This window comes from Lissotriton helveticus, chromosome 11, assembly GCF_964261635.1.
Source record: "Lissotriton helveticus chromosome 11, aLisHel1.1, whole genome shotgun sequence".
NCBI classification, from domain to species: domain Eukaryota; kingdom Metazoa; phylum Chordata; class Amphibia; order Caudata; family Salamandridae; genus Lissotriton; species Lissotriton helveticus.
In genome coordinates this window covers 924,299,772-924,313,912 of record NC_136072.1, presented here as the reverse complement: position 1 = coordinate 924,313,912, position 14,141 = coordinate 924,299,772, and the positions used below count along the sequence as shown (strand labels likewise).

The 14,141-nt window shown below is 54.3% G+C and overlaps 1 protein-coding gene across 1 annotated transcript in view; it reads left to right on the top strand.

Moving 5' to 3' along the window:
• LOC144792285 (acyl-CoA dehydrogenase family member 11-like) overlaps positions 1-14,141 on the top strand; it is a 574,298-nt gene that overhangs the window by 541,528 nt on the left and 18,629 nt on the right. The window lies entirely within an intron of this gene.

Sequence of the window (14,141 nt, the reverse complement as noted above, 5' to 3'; positions counted from 1 at the left end):
TCCAGCTGACTTTCTTCGGCTGGGTTTTGGATGTTAACTCCGTGAGGGGGACTACGATGCTGCCATATCCTTTGATAAACCTACGGTAGTACCCCGTGAGCCCTAGGAACGCCCGCACTTCCGTCTGGGTCGTGGGGGCCACGATTGCATCGATCTTGGGCTGGAGGGGGGCTACGAGGCCGCTTCCGACCTGGTGCCCGAGGTAAACTACGGACCCTTGTCCGATCTGGCACTTGCTTGCCTTAATGGTGAGACCGGCCCTCCGCAGGGCCGTCAGCACCGCCCAGAGGTGCTGGAGGTGCTCGGGCCAGTGGGAACTGAACACTGCGATATCGTCCAGATACGCAGCGCTGAACTCTTCCAACCCAGCCAGTACCTGGTTAACCAGCCTCTGGAAGGTGGGGGGGGCGTTTTTCATCCCGAAGGGCATCACCCGGAAATGGTAGTGACCATCTGGGGTGGAAAAAGCGGATCTCTCTCTGGCCCCTTCTGTGAGGGCGATCTGCCAGTATCCGCTGGTCAGGTCGAACGTACTGAGAAAGCGAGCAGCCCCTAGGCGATCAATCAGCTCGTCTGCTCGGGGAATGGGGTGAGCGTCGGTTCTGATGACTGCGTTGAGCCCGCGGTAGTCAACGCAGAACCTCAGCTCGGGAACAGCACCGGGGGCGGCCCCCTTCGGAACCAGGACCACGGGGCTAGCCCATGGGCTGTCAGAGGCTTCGACCACTCCTAGAGCTAGCATTTTGGAGACCTCGGCCTTGATGCAGGCCCGGACTCTGTCAGGGACGCGGTAGGCTCTGTGCCGTACCGGTGGACTGTCCCCGGTGTCCACGTCGTGGACGCACCAGCTAGTGACGCCGGGGATGAGGGAGAAAAGGTCCGAGAATTGTCCCAGTAACTGGCGACAGTCCTCGTGCTGCTCGGGAGAGAGGGAGGAGGAGAGACTCACTCCCTCTACGGAGCCATCTTTTTCTTTTGCGCACAGGAGATCGGGGAGAGGCTCCGTTTCCTCTTCCTCTCCATCGTCAGTGGCGAGGAGCAAGCTCAACTCGGACCGTGCGAAGTGGGGTTTGAGGCGGTTCACGTGGAGGACCCTCAAGGGGTTCCTGGGGGACTGCACATCGATGAGATAGGTCACCTGGCTCTTGCGCTCCACCACCTTGAAGGGCCCTGTCCACTTGTCTTGCAGGGCACAGGGTTCCACGGGGGCCATCACCCAGACCTGCTGTCCGGGCTGAAACTCAACCAGAGTGGCATTCTGGTCATACCACCGTTTCATTTCTTCTTGACTGGCCTCGAGGTTCGCCTCGGCCAGTTCTCGGAACTTCCTAGTTTGGTTCCTGAGGGCCAGGATGTATCAAAACACATCCGGAGGGGGCTCTAGGGCCGCCGTTTCCCATCCTTCCTTGACCAGGCTGAGGGGCCCCCTGACGGGGTGCCGTAGAGCAGCTCGAAGGGGCTGAACCCCAGGGATTTCTGGGGGACTTCGCGGTACGCGAAGAGGAGACAGGGAAGGAGGACGTCCCACTTGCGCCTCAGGGGCTCTTCGAGACCCATGATCATTCCCTTGAGGGTCCGGTTGAAGCGATCCACCAGACCGTTACCCTGGGGGTGGTATGGGGTGGTGAACTTGTACGTCACCCCACATTGTTGCCAGAGGGACTTCATGTACTTCGAGATGAAGTTGGTCCCTCGGTCGCTTACGACTTCTCGGGGGAATCCCACCCGGGAGAAGATTCCCATGAGGGCCCGCCCCACTACGGGGGCCGTCACCGTTCGGAGGGGAATGGCTTCGGGGTAGCGGGTGGCATGGTCCACCAAGACGAGGATGAATCGGTGACCTAAGGAGGTCCTGGGGTCGAGAGGCCCCACGATATCTATTCCCACCCGCTCAAAGGGGGTACTGACCACGGGGAAAGGTTGGAGGGGGGCCTTGCGCTTTCCTCCGCTCTTTCCGCTGGACTGACACGTGGGGCAGGACTTACAGTGGGCCTCTACATCGGAGCGCATGCCCGGCCAGTAGAAGTGCGTAACCAGGCTGTGATACGTCTTGTCTTGTCCTAAGTGTCCCGCCAGGGGTACATCATGGGCCAGGTTCAGGAGGAAGCCGCGGAAGCGTAGGGGTACCACCAGCACCCGGGCTGACCCTAGCTCGGCAGTCTTTTGTTCGCTGTGGAGGAGGCAGTTTTCCCAATAAACCAAGTGGGAGCCAGACTGGTCACCTGCGGCCTGGGCGGCGGCCTGCTGCCGCGGCCCCACCAAGGACGGACAGGAGGTCTGTTCGAGGCAAAACTCTTCTCGGGACGGTCCTCCTTCCTGGCGCCACTGGGCCAGCTCAGGAAGGTCGTCCAGGCTCGGGGTCTGTTCGACGTCAGGGCGGAGGGGACCTGTGTCGGAGGGAGGGCTCTCTCCGGGGGACAGCTCGGGGGTTTCAGAGGACTCGGGGACCTCGGGGTCCTCGGGGGCTGGTTGTGCGTTCTCAGGGTTCACCCTCTCGGGGGTGGCCACCCGGGCGGTCATGGACCGGGTGCTCACACAGGCCCATTCGGGCAGGCCCACCATCTCCAGGTGGGTCCTTCGTTCAACCCGCTTCCATGCGGAGCTCTCCAGATCGTTGCCGAGCAGGCAGTCCACGGGCATGTCGGTGCGGACCGCTACTCGTAACTCCCCGGAGACGCCCCCCCACTCGAACGGGACCTGAGCGATCCGGCAGGTGCGGACGGAGTTGTCAGCTGCGATCACCCTGCAGGAGACGCGGGGTACAATTTGGGCTTCGGTGATCAAGTGACATTTTACTGCGGTGATACTGGCCCTGGTGTCTCGGAGCGCCCCTATGCGGTGGCCATTGGCGGTCACCTGTTGTCTGTACTTCTCCGTGTTGTCTGGCAGGGGGGCTCCTGGGACCATTTCCCTATTACCCAGGGAGACCAACATTATTGCGGCGGGGTCACCCCCCTCGAAATCCTCCTCCCCTTCCTCTTCTAGGGCTACAGAGGCTATCTGGCGCGCTGGGGGACCCGCAGCGACGGGCTTCTTGAGCAGAGGGCATCGGGGGTCATTGGCATAATGCCCTGGTTGCTGGCAATGGTAGCAGGCTTGGCTGACTCGGGGCCCTGGCTTGGCTGGGGGGAACACTGCGCGCGCTGTGGGAGGCGAGGTGTCGGGCTGGTTTCTGGGGGGACTGCGCGGGGACCCTACCTGGGACCCCCTCTGTCTATTCTGACCCCCCCCCCTCCCCTCGGGCGGGAAGATCCTTGTTCGTTTCAGCCAGAGTCCCCCCGGGCCCCCGGGGGACTCTGGTGCTCACCCAGCGATCGGCCTCAACTGCCAGTTTCCGGGGGTCAGCCAACTTGCTGTCCAGGAAGTGCTGTCGGAGTTCCACAAAGCAATTCGTGGACAAATGTTCGTAAGCAATGAGGTCGATGAGCCCCTCAAAGGTGGACACCTTGCTGCCCTTGATCCACCCTTCCAAGGCCCGGCTGTAGAAGTTCACGTATTCTACCCACGTAGTGCCGGGGATCTTTTTGCAGTCTCGAAACCTTTGTCGTTACATTTCCGGGGTGAGCCCGTACCTTGTGAGGAGGGCCTCCTTCATGTGGCTGTCGGAGGTTTGCTCGGAGGACGGAAGGTCGAGCAGGGTGTCTCTTCCCTCGCTCAGGAATCGACCCCACAGCCCGGCTCCCCAATCCGTCCGCGGAACTCGGTGGGAGGCCATGGCTACTTCGTAGGCCTTGAACCATTGCTGGATATCATCGTTCTTATAATATTCTTTGACCACATGCTTGGGGATGTGGACTTTTGGTTCCGCCGGGGGAACGGCCTCTCTGGCCCCCGATGTTCGGTTGTCTTCGCTCCGGGCCTTCAGTTCGATCTCCTTCAGGCCGCGCTCATGCTCCAGCTGGAGTCTTTTCCCTTCGTGTTCTCTCTGGAGTTTCTTCTCCTCCAGTTCTCCTTGCAGCCGCAACTGCTCGATGGCTAGCTTCTTCTCGGCCAGCTTGAGTTCTCCGTCTATCTTCAGACGCGCTAGTTCTAGCTCGTGGTTTCGGTTGCGTTCTCGGTCTGTCATCTCTTCTTGAGACAGACCTCTCTCCGCGCTGGGACTCCGCGTCGGGGACTCTGCTCTCTCATGCTCTGGGGCGTGGGTTTCGGTCAGTGGCCCTCCCTCTCCACAGTCTTCTGTCGGCGGGGGAGGTTGTGCTCCGGCCTCCACCCAGGCTGTCCGGGCTTTTTGAAAGTTTTCTTTGGTGCTTAATCCCGTTGTCGGGATATGGCAATCTTTGCAGAACTGCTTCAGCTCTCGGTGCGTATACTCTTCCAGACGTTCCATCTGGAAGGTGGTCTCGTCATTCGTGAGACTCATGGTTGTTCTTCGTTCGGGTAGTGTGTCAGTACTGTACGATCCCTAGACGTAGGTTCTTATCCCACCGCTGCCACCAATGTTAGAAGGGGCGATCTCAGAGGGCCAGGTTGTGCTCACCCGACCACCCCAGGACCCACCTCTCCCACAGATCTTGCCGAGTATTATCGTGAGGTCCTCACCGGGGAGGACTTCGAGTCTAGGATCGTACACACTGAGCTCACACCACACTTACGAACGGACACCACACCGTTGAATTTCAGTAACAGGTTCTTTATAAGCAGTAAAAGAAAGTAGCACTCTTATGTACGATTGATCGAGGGATCACAAAGTCTTTGAGGGTTCGGGAAGAGGGAAGCGGGACAGTCTTTAGCCTTTAGGCCAGTACGAAGTGTACCCTACGCACAGCTCTCAATCCTCGAGCCGGGGGATACGGAAGATGATGGTCGTACTGGCTGCTTCACTCACGTCGAGTCGGCTCGGTCGTGATGGTGATCTCGATGGTCCAACCGGACCAGAGTACTCCTCGAGCCGCGACGGGGTCAGCAAGGCTCGATCCGGAGAAGTTTGTGAGGAGCCGCGACAGCGGGGCTCCGAGGTCTTAGAGAGGACGAGCCGCGACAGCGTCAGCAGGGCTCCGATGGTTAAGAGTTCTAGCTCGAGCCGCGACAGCGTCAGCAGGGCTCCGAGGTCTTAGAGGGGACGAGCCGCGACAGCGTCAGCAGGGCTCCGATGGTTACGAGTTCAAGCTCGAGCCGCGACAGCGTCAGCAGGGCTCAGGTGGTTCAGTTCCTTGTTGCGAAGAGGGAGCAGCGACAGCGTCAGCAGGGCTCAGCGATGCGAGGTTGAGTTCTTCTCAGGGTCAGCCGCGATCAGATCAGCAGGGCTTCAGGTCCAAGATACAACTGCCCGTTAGTTGTCGGGCGGGCCCTGATATAGTCCATTGGCCCTTTGATGTCCGGACCCTCGCAGGCGGATGCCTCACGCCTTGGGGGCTGGTCGTTGGCGAGGTCCGGCGGTTGGCTCTTTGATCTCTTTGGAAGATGCGTCTGGGATTTCCCAGACGCCCAGCAGGTCTGGAGCCAGCCCTCGGGGAGGCCAGAGGGGGAGGCCAAAGGTGTGATCGATACCAGTCTCTCAGGGGAGGCCGGAGGTGCCATCGAAACTCCCTGGCTTATCTCACTCGGGGAGCCCTTTACCCCCCAGCCGGAACTGGCGCGCCTTTGGAGTCTGGGTTTCGCTGGGGACGTGGTCACGCTAGGCCCAGGGAGACCGGGATCGCGGAAAGGGAAAATGGCTGCCGGGCCTTGTGGGGCATGCAGGTTGTAGGCGCTCGGAGTGGGACGGGATAAGCGGGGCTGGTCGTCGGTTACGGTTTCTGGGCGTACAGGGAGCAGGACGACCAGGGCTCGGGGTGCAAGCTACACTGACTGGGTGCTGCGCAGGGAACTCAGGGTGCAGGGCTACGCTAACAGGGTGCGGAGGAGCAGGGGCGAACCACGCCACGAGGCCGGGTCCAACAGTTAGGTAAGCGTCTTTTAGGTCCAAACGGACCATCCAGTCCCCCTTTCCTCAGTAAATCTGCCAACAGATGGATACCCTCCATCTTTAAATGTTTATAAGTGAAGAACTGGTTGAGGTCCCGTAAGTTCAAGACCAATCTGTGGCCACCTCCTTCTTCTGTAACAGAAAGACATTGCTGCTGAAACCCAACGTTTTTCCGCAGCAAGTCTCCTATTTCTGCGTCTATAAAAGAATTGTCTTGTTGGAAAAAATGCAACTGATGTGGATGGGACTCCTGATATGGAGTCTGATGGACTCTATTTGGAAACCCTGAATCGTCTGTAGGATCCATACGTCTTGAGTAATGCACCTCCACCTGAGAAGAAATATCAGTCCCGCCCCCCTTATGGTATGAAAGTATTAAGGGTCCTTACCTGAAGGAGACTGAGACTGGAAGCCTGCTCTATGACTTCCTCGATTGAAGCGACGGCGGGAGAACATCTGCCTGTTGGAGTAGTACTTGCCACCTCTGGTAGTATCCTGCCATTCTCCTCTGCCTCAGCCGTAGCCGCCTCGTGGGGGCTTTGGTAGTAATAGCGGCCTGGCGAGTGGCCCCTGCCTCGCCTGGCCCTGTCGAAAAAGGCCCCCTTGAAAGACTCTCTTGATGTTACACTGGGCTTTGTCAAGGGATGTAAAAGTACCCACATAGTTGGACACATCTTTGACAAACCTGTAAATAGGAGGCCTTTGGCTAAGGGGCCTGCTCCCGCGGAGGTGAATTCCATTAGATTGGAGTCCATTCTCATGAGCAGGGATTTGCGCTTTTGCGTGGAGATGGCGCAGTTGGCGTTTCCTAAGAAACAAATAGCTCGTTGTGTCCAGCCCGCCAGAATGTAAGGATCCACCGGGAAACCCGTTTCTTTGGCCACTAAGCCCATCTCTAGTATTTTTGCCAGGGGCCTAGCCATATCCAATAATTTATCTTGGCAGCCACGTCATGTATGGTTGATACCTTTCGTCTGGTCTTTGGAAAATATTTGGGAACACCAACATGTTAGGGTAAATATCCGGGGTCTCAGCCACCCTGTCTGGGCTGTCGATTGTGTACTTATTTATCAGAGCTTTTATGTCGGTTTTCATGCAGGTCATCTGCAACCTCCGAGGCAGGAGCCCAATCGGAGGATCGAGGATGTACGATGTCTTGGGGGTTAAAGTTAAATGGTTCCTGACCTGTAAGGCAGAAGCAGAAGGTCTGACTTCTTTTTTGGTGGAGAAGTATGGTCCAAAGTATCGGTATGCGTGTCTGTGTCTGTATCTGTGTCCACTTTGTGCTTGTGTTGTAGACAGGATGAGGCATAAGGGAAAGAATATCTGTGATCCCCTAAAGGAGCCTGAGGTATACTAGCTAAAGCCTGTGCGTGAGGCCATGTGGACGACTTGGCTTTCGCTCTTGTAACAGTGTCAGGAGAACCTTGTAAAGATCCAAAACCCTCCGGAGTTTGGAGCCCATGGCACTTGGGGACATTTTCTAATAGCGCCGTAATTGGTATTAAGTGGTACAAAAGGGGGTGGTGATGGACGGAGCATCTGAACCAATCAAACACTCACACCCAGTCAACAGATCTGGGTTTAATCCATCACCGTTCTTTAGCCCACTCTGCCACCCTAGTTCAGACATGGCCATATGCAAATCAGTCTGACCCTGTGCCTCATGGGAACAGTCCAAGCCATGCCTTCCCTGGACCGGAAACAAGCTTCCGAGGACTGGTTTCTGGCATTTCAGCCATCTTCAGCCCGGCTTGCTTGAATCCAGTGGCAAAGTGAGCAAGGGACTCACGTCTGAGCATACCCTGCCAACTTATGGCGAACAAAGTGGTACAAAAGTGGGTATTAAAGCGCCAGGCAGAGCATGATCGACTGTATTAGGGACACCCTTCTGTATGACTTTAATGGACTGTTGGACAGACGCATCAAGAGAATTCACCAACTTGTCCTCCAGAGAGGTCCTTGCTGTTCATCATAGTAGCCATATGCATCCTCCTCAAAGGTAGCCCAGTCCTCCATTCTGAAAGGTTGAAAGTAGTCACGAACGAAAATGCCAAGTATAATCCAGAGGAATTAGGGGGGGGAGTCGGCACTCCGTGCACTAAGGAATTAATCCTGATAAAATAACTCCTCAGCAAAGCTGTAGCCCAATTATGACAGCCCTTATTTTTGGGGCATCAAGAGCCAAAAGTATAGGAGTTTGCACTCAGCTCTCAGGCCAACTCGAGTTTTTACAGCCTGAGGCAGGCGTCATGACCACACTGCAGGGGTTAAGGTAATAAATAATAATAATAATCTTTATTTAGATATAAAACAATATCTTTAAAAGTTTCCCAAATCACATTGTGTACAGTTTTGTGAGAAAAATAGTTTAAAAGAGAAACCAATGCAAACATAAAGAGCATAAAAAAATAAAAATGTAAACTGTTTTGTTAAACATGGCCTGGGGTGTCTCAAACATCTCCCATCGTATTCAATTATAAAATCAAACCATAAAGGGTACATGCTGCAGAGTTTCGATTAGTGTTACGACCCTCCAGGTCGTTGGGGATTCTGTTACAGTACATTGTTTACTCTAAAAAGTCAGTGGCAAGGCCATGGCTGTTTTCTTTGTATTAAGGCAGCGATACGCTTGTTGAATAAATTTAGCAAGTTTTATGTTTAAAACAGTGTTGTCCATAGACAAAGCAGCGGTGATGGCATGCCTACAGGTCCGAACCCCCAACCTGATCCATTCTGGCCTGCAGGGGTTAAGGTAAGCTGTCGAGTGGCAACCGGCGTTATAGGAACATCGATCTAGGAGGGAAGAAGCGAAAAGATGGTGCATAGCCCAAAAGGAGCCCAAACAGAGCCCAATTGGGCTACGCGCATCTGGCTCTGTGCACAGGAAATTGCGGGCCTGATAAGGGAAGACTCTGTGTTTTTGATAATCAAATGTATTGATTTTATACAAACACAAATTACAAACAACACAGCGTGAGTTTCAATTCCGTATATATGGCCTCATGGAAGCATGAACATTATTATGACAGTATATATTTAACATTGTACTCGTACAGCAGCAGTCACTCCAACATACCTAGCCATTTATCCCATACCCGACGGTGTTTTGCCGGGCAGCCTCTAGCTTTGTATAAGGGAATTTCTTGTGCAGCGCACCAGTCCACCCCCATGAAGAGGTTTTTGGTGGAGGGAGATTTTTCCAAATCATCACTATATCACGTTTGACCACTACTAGGGCAGTACCCAGGAATTTCTTATCCACCCTCGACCCATCCAGACCGTCTGTGACACCCAGTAGTATGTTCAGTGGAATGTGTGGGACCACCCATCCCAACACCTCTGTGAGCTCCCCCTCTAGTGCATTCCAGTAATGCATGTGAAAAAATCTGCTCGGTCATTTCAGCATCGCGCACAGGTGGCGTTTGACGTAAGGCCTGCCCTATATAGGCGGGTGGGAGTAAGGTAGGAGGCGTGGAGATAGTATAGTTGAACCAGGCGGAGCCTGGCTGAGTTCGTAATACTTCTTGGAGCCATTAGGCATCTCTCCAGTCTACCATCTGGCCTTAAGAAATTCGATGGCTTTTGGACCATTGTTCGTTAATGAGCGGTAGATCTGCGATACACCCGCCTTCCCCAGATTGCCTATGGTGATCTGAGCTTCGAGGGGGGCTGTGTTCTGGCAGGGATGTGCCCGGTAGTTCGTGTGAGTCTTGGGCATGACGGAGCTGCAGATACCTATAGAATTGGGATGGGTGGGGTGAGTGTTGCAGTTGCAGATCTGCAACGGAGCGGATATGATCACTGACCAAGACGTCTCCCAGGAGGGTGATACCTATGCGGTCCCAACTTTGGAAACCTGTTAAGCCACCCACCTCCCGCAACCATGTGCCGTGCCATAGGGGGGTTTGCTGTGTCAGTTTACCCTTCCAATGAGTGTCGTAGGCGGCGTGCCATGTCAGGAGGACTGTGCGGGTTACTGTAGGGAGGCCTTGGGCGCTCCATACATCATGGCTTGGATTTGTGGGAAACCCAATTTGTGAAGTTCGGTCCTATAGGCAGGGTCAGACCACCCCCTGTTGAACCAGTCATGCAGAACCAGAAGGCGGGTTGCAAGATAGTGGAGGTGCAGGTTGGTGAGCCCCATTCTGCCATCATAGGGCAGGATCTAGGCTCCGTGTTTAGTGAAACAATAATGTGGTGAACCGCCGTATACAGACAGGTGAGCATGCACCCAAGGGAAAAGGTGAAATGCTATAGGGGTGTGCCAAATATAGGAAACCGATCGTAAGCCTACGGCATGAACGGCGCGGGTAATGAACGGAAGACAACATAATTTCAACATAAGCAATATAGAAGTTCCACAATAAAGCATTCAATAAATCTTTTGTAAACAACATAGTAACAAGTGAAAAAAATAATTTGTCACTTAACTTGTGTGCGAGCAGCAAAGAAAGAGGCTTGCAATATGTAAATGGTCTTACTTATATGGATAGGAGGACTGTGATTGTTGGATGTACAAAACCAAAGGGGATGATGGACGGAGTGTTGAACATTGCAAGCACTCACCCCCAGTCAACTGATCTGGGTTTAATCCATCATCTTTCTTTAGCTCACTCCGCCACCCCAGTTCAGACATGGCCATATGCAAATCAGTCTGACCCTGTGCCTCATGGGAACAGTCCAGCCCGAACTGCCAAGCCATGTCACCCTGGACCGGAAAAAGGCATCCTGGGACTGGTTTCGGGTTCATAACCCTCATCAGCCAGGCTATCTTGAATCCAGTGGCAAAGTGAGCATGGGACCCACTTCTGGGCATTCAATGCCAACTTAGGGCGAACTTAGCAAAACCAAAAGGGATGATGGACGGAGTGTTGAACTTTGCAAGCACTCACCACCAGTCAACTGAGCTGGGTTGAATCCAGTAATAATATCATACATAGCTATATTTTTCCCACAGGAACGACTGTTTCCTTGTTCTAATTAACTACCCTGGTTCCGCTGTGAGTAGGGTTCCCTTGTCCCCCTCTTTCCTACTCTTAAGTTCTGGCACCAGTCTTTTCGCCCTCTCTTCCTTGTCTAGCCAGGTGATTAGCTTGCTTGCTTTATCCCCTTGGTCTTACAGTCGTCCGTCCCTGTCCCTCGAGAGGGTTTTGGCTGCATCAGTCGCAACTGCTTTGTATTCAGCCGCCTTAAGTTGTAAGTTATCAAGTGCATCCAGGTCCTCCCTGTCCTTCGCCGCCGCCTCCTGGCGGAGGAGATCATGTTCAATACTATTAATTTCTTTATCTTTTTCTTTTCGCAACCCAGCTATGGCCGAGAGTTTATGGCCTCTATGACCGTTTTAAACGCCACCCGAAGGGTGGTGGGGGAATCAACTGTGCCACTGTTGTCCTGGAAGTAGTGGGCGAGGGTTTGGTTGACCTTTGCTTTGATCATGGGGCTATGTAGGTACCACAGGTTAATGGGCGCTATGCAACCAGCCCTACAGTCCCCAACTGTCAGGTGGACCCATAAGGGGGAATGATCAGAGATGCCCCTTGCCAAATATCGAATTTCTTGTATGGTCGTGTTTTGTTGCACAGGCATAAGGATATAGTCAATTCTGGAGAAGGTGCAATGGGATCCAGAGAAGGAAGTGTATTGTTGGAGACCAGGATGATGCAGCCGCCAGAGGTCCATGAGGCCGAAGGCCTCCAGGAAGTTTGAGAGCCAGTTACTCCCGTCACTGATATCTCGTGGTGGACATCAACTGGGCCTGTTACAACTGCGTTGAAGTCCCCACCTAGTAATAATTGCCCCTCTGGAAGAGAGACTATGAGGGCCCCTAGGTCCTTATAGGACTAGGTCTGAAGACCTGGAGGAATATAGACCACCAGTAGTGTGGGAGTTAGCCCCTCCCATTGCCCCGAGACCGCCGCATAGCATCGCAGTGGGTCGGTCCACGTATGCTTTATGCTGAGTGGGAAGGTGTTTAAGTAGGATGCCCACCCATTGTGAGCTGGATGTGAAGCCAGCGTGTGCCACCAATGTGTACCCCCATCTATCTAACGCCTTACAGGTGTTCCCAATTAGATGTGTCTCTTGGAGTAGAGCAACATCTGGAGTATGACGTTTTATGTATTGGAGAACAATGCTTCTTTTAACCTTGTCCCCTAACCTGTTAACGTTCCAGCTTAGGAGCTTAAGACTCTTATCCCACTTCGTACTCATTTTTACCAATGGTCTTCCTGCCATGCCTTTGAAACATATAACACAGCCATGATAGTGAAATTTCGTTTGTGCGTGACCAGTAACTAGCCCCACCTCCCTGAGAACAGACAATGAAAATGAAAACAATCCCTCCTTGAGACCAACCCCCCTCCCTGTTACCCTGCTGCGTAGGTTCAAAACTACCCACATCCCCAACTAGCAGAGCGCCTATTGCCCCCAGAACAGTTCAACAGTTGCGGGGGAACACGGGCTAGTACGGACTCCGGCTGCTAGAGGCCTGCCCTCACCCATCAAAGGAGAATGTCATTTTGAGGGCCCCTTAGTCCAGCAGGGCCAGTCTCTTACGGTATACCCCCCACCCCACATCATCACAGTAAAACTTTATACATTACAGTTTGCTGGGGAGTACCCGGGATTCCAACATCATGTAATTTTCTGGTCAGTCTCTGTTGGCTGTCAGTGTCACCGGGCTGTGGGATCTCGACCTCCAGGATCGTTGACTCCGCCTGTTTGAGTCCGACCTGCCATCTGCAGAGCTCGGCGCGTGGGCGCGGGTGTCTCTCCAGTTGTCTCCCATGGTCGCTTCTGACCTCCATGTGGCGCCTTATCCAGCCATGCCTGCACCTCCGCAGGGGTCGTGAAGAACAGTGATTTCCCACCTGCAATAATTTTGAGCTTTGCATGGAAAAACATCATATACTTGATTCCTCTGTCCTGTAGCGCCTTCTTGATCCTATCGAAGGAACGCCGTTCTTGTTGGACCTTAAGTGTGAGTCCGAGAAAAAACGCACCATAGTGTTTTCGTAGTGTAGGTCCCCTTGCAGTCGGGCCGCTTGTAAAATTGCATCACGGTCCCTGTAGTTGAGTATTTTTGCAATGATGGTCCTGGGGGTCGCCCCAGGCTTTGGTCTTGGGATCGGTGCCCGATGCGCTCTCTCAATCGTGAAGAGGGAGGAGAGCTGTTTGGGCTTAAGATGGTTTAGGATTAAATCTTCGAGAAAGAGGTCTACGCTCGGCCCTTCTGAGTGCTCCGGGGCCCCCACCACTCTTATATTAATGCGGCAGCCCGCCCTTTCTAGTCCTCGAGCCGAAGGGCTATGTGACGATGTTGGTGTACAAGCTGTTGTACCCACTCTTCAAGTTTTTTAGTGGAGGTTTGGAGTACCAGAATGTTCGTCTTGGTCACCTTGACTATGTCCGTGGTTTTGTCCTTGTCAGCCCTCATCAGGTTCATTTCGATGGAGACCTTTCTGATTTTGGTCTCAAGCGTCGCTCCCAGCACCTGGTTGGCTACCATTATTGAGCTGAGGGATGGTTCATTGTCTCCAGCCGCTCCCTCACCTTTATGAGGGGTGCTCGCTGGTTCCAATGTAATTCCCACGCATCCCTGGGAAGTGATTCAATGGCGCTTGTGGAATTCCGCCAGGCGCTCGGTGTTTGTTGCCCCCAGCCTCCCAGTTATACCGGAAGAACTGTACCTTCCAAGCACCGCAGGTCCCGATGGGCCGATGTGAGCACAGTCTCTGGGGGGAGGGGAGGCAGTGCGGAGGTCAGCTTCTTCAATCCTGCCCCCTGTTACGGCCAGACGGCATACATCTCAGGCGAGGTAAGGCGCAGGGCACAGATCACGATCCTCCGTCCCCCTGCCGGGTGGAGAGCGACAGCTGGGAATCTTCAGGCCGCAGATTCCCGCGCTTCCACCGTGGCCGCCGAGGCTCGGACGGACCTCGCTGCAGGCCGCAGCAGAGGGAGGGGACAGGGGATGGCAGAGCGAAGGATTGTCGCAGGTCCTCACCTTGACGGGCAATCAGCTGTCGCGCCTACCGAGGGCGGTTCTGCGGCCCACTTTCAATCTCCGCGCTGGCCTTCTCTAGCGATCCCCGCCTCGGAGCCAGCGATCAGGGCGTAGGAGCGTCTACCGGGATCGGAGTTTGGCGGCAATCGGGTCGGCCAATGTTCCGATAGCTCTACAGGTATTCCTGCTGTAGGATTAATGCCGGATTTAAGGTTGTTGGTCTCGGCC